This window comes from Natator depressus, chromosome 28 (genome assembly GCF_965152275.1).
Source record: "Natator depressus isolate rNatDep1 chromosome 28, rNatDep2.hap1, whole genome shotgun sequence".
Lineage (NCBI taxonomy): Eukaryota > Metazoa > Chordata > Testudines > Cheloniidae > Natator > Natator depressus.
The window spans coordinates 9844920-9847419 of record NC_134261.1 but is presented as its reverse complement, the minus strand read 5'-3'; the positions used below and the strand labels follow the sequence as shown (position 1 = coordinate 9847419).

The following is a 2500-nucleotide window of genomic DNA, read 5'->3' as shown; positions in this document are numbered from 1 at the left end:
GGAGCCCGGGGCAGGGCGACCCCGGACAGACGGGGGTCCGCCTGGCCCCTGCCCGCGGGGGCAGGCTCCGGGTTGACCTGGTGGCCGGACGGGAATTAAGCCCGGAGCCCGGGGCAGGGCGACCCCGGACGGACGGGGCTCCGCCGGCCCCTGCCCGCGGGGGCTGGCTCCGGGTTGACCTGGTGGCCGCTCGGGACTTAAGCCCGGAGCCCGGGGCAGGGCGACCCCGGACGGACGGGGCTCCGCCTGGCCCCTGCCCGCGGGGGCAGGCTCCGGGTTGACCTGGTGGCCGGACGGGGAATAAGCCCGGAGCCCGGGGCAGGGCGACCCCGGACGGACGGGGGTCCGCCGGCCCCTGCCCGCGGGGGCAGGCTCCGGGTTGACCTGGTGGCCGCTCGGGACTTAAGCCCGGAGCCCGGGGCAGGGCGACCCCGGACGGACGGGGGTATGCCGGCCCCTGCCCGCGGGGGCAGGCTCCGGGTTGACCTGGTGGCCGGTTTGCTTTCGGGCCACCAGGTCAACCCGCTGCCTGTATGGGGTTGACCTGGTGGCCGCTTTCCTTCCCGGCCACCAGGTCAACCCGCTGAATGTATGGGGTTGACCTGCTGGCCGCTTTCCTTCCCGGCCACCAGGTCAACCCGCTGAATGTATGGGGTTGACCTGCTGGCCGCTTTTCTTCCCGGCCACCAGGTCAACCCGCTGAATGTATGGGGTTGACCTGCTGGCCGCTTTCCTTCCCGGCCACCAGGTCAACCCGCTGAATGTATGGGGTTGACCTGCTGGCCGCTTTCCTTCCCGGCCACCAGGTCAACCCGCTGAATGTATGGGGTTGACCTGCTGGCCGCTTTTCTTCCCGGCCACCAGGTCAACCCGCTGAATGTATGGGGTTGACCTGCTGGCCGCTTTCCTTCCCGGCCACCAGGTCAACCCGCTGAATGTATGGGGTTGACCTGCTGGCCGCTTTCCTTCCCGGCCACCAGGTCAACCCGCTGAATGTATGGGGTTGACCTGCTGGCCGCTTTCCTTCCCGGCCACCAGGTCAACCCGCTGAATGTATGGGGTTGACCTGCTGGCCGCTTTCCTTCCCGGCCACCAGGTCAACCCGCTGAATGTATGGGGTTGACCTGCTGGCCGCTTTCCTTCCCGGCCACCAGGTCAACCCGCTGAATGTATGGGGTTGACCTGCTGGCCGCTTTCCTTCCCGGCCACCAGGTCAACCCGCTGAATGTATGGGGTTGACCTGCTGGCCGCTTTCCTTCCCGGCCACCAGGTCAACCCGCTGAAAGTATGGGGTTGACCTGGTGGCCGCTTTCCTTCCCGGCCACCAGGTCAACCCGCTGAAAGTATGGGGTTGACCTGGTGGCCGCTTTCCTTCCCGGCCACCAGGTCAACCCGCTGCCGGCATGGGGTTGACCTGCTGGCCGCAGAGGGGCAGGCTCCGGGTTGACCTGGTGGCCGGACGGGGATTAAGCCCCGGCTCGGAGCAGGGCAAGCCCGGGCGGAGGGGGGTCCGCTTGGCCCCTGCCCGCGGGGGCAGGCTCCGGGTTGACCTGGTGGCCGGTTTGCTTTCGGGCCACCAGGTCAACCCGCTGAATGTATGGGGTTGACCTGCTGGCCGCTTTCCTTCCCGGCCACCAGGTCAACCCGCTGAATGTATGGGGTTGACCTGCTGGCCGCTTTCCTTCCCGGCCACCAGGTCAACCCGCTGAATGTATGGGGTTGACCTGCTGGCCGCTTTCCTTCCCGGCCACCAGGTCAACCCGCTGAATGTATGGGGTTGACCTGCTGGCCGCTTTCCTTCCCGGCCACCAGGTCAACCCGCTGAATGTATGGGGTTGACCTGCTGGCCGCTTTCCTTCCCGGCCACCAGGTCAACCCGCTGAAAGTATGGGGTTGACCTGCTGGCCGCTTTCCTTCCCGTCCACCAGGTCAACCCGCTGAATGTATGGGGTTGACCTGCTGGCCGCTCTGCTTCCCGGCCACCAGGTCAACCCCCTGCCGGTATGGGGTTGACCTGCTGGCCGCAGAGGGGCAGGCTCCGGGTTGACCTGGTGGCCGGCAGGGACTTCAGCCCCAGGGCCCCTGGCAGGGCGACCCTGCCCTTGTTCCCCAGAAAAGGAGAGAGCTGGCTCGCAGCGGGAAAAGCTGCCTACGGCACCTGGGATTCCCAGGCGGTCACCCATCCAAGTACTAGCCAGGCCCGGGACGGTTTACCTTCCGAGATCGGACGGGATCGGGGGCCTTCCGTCCGGTATGGCCGTAGGCACTCGGCTCCGGTCCGCCTCGTCCCCTTTCCCTTACTGACTCCCCTGCCTCGGGTGGGCCCGATCCTTTTTTCCGTTTTTTTTTTTCGCTCCGGAGGCTTCATGAGCCCACCCCCAACACCCCTTTGGGGGTCGGTGAAAATTTTTTTTTCAGACTTCCAGGGGCCCGATCCTGGCCGCGGGCACCCGGCTCCGGGCACCCGGCTCCGGGCCGCCTCGTCCCCTTTCCCTTACTG

General features: G+C 67.2%; 1 non-coding gene across 1 annotated transcript; it reads right to left on the bottom strand.

The window, feature by feature from the left end:
- Positions 1–2146: 2146 nt before the first annotated feature.
- Positions 2147–2265, bottom strand: LOC141979709 (5S ribosomal RNA). Its single transcript, XR_012637104.1, has one exon. It is a non-coding gene; the product is annotated as a 5S ribosomal RNA (ribosomal RNA).
- Positions 2266–2500: the final 235 nt, after the last annotated feature.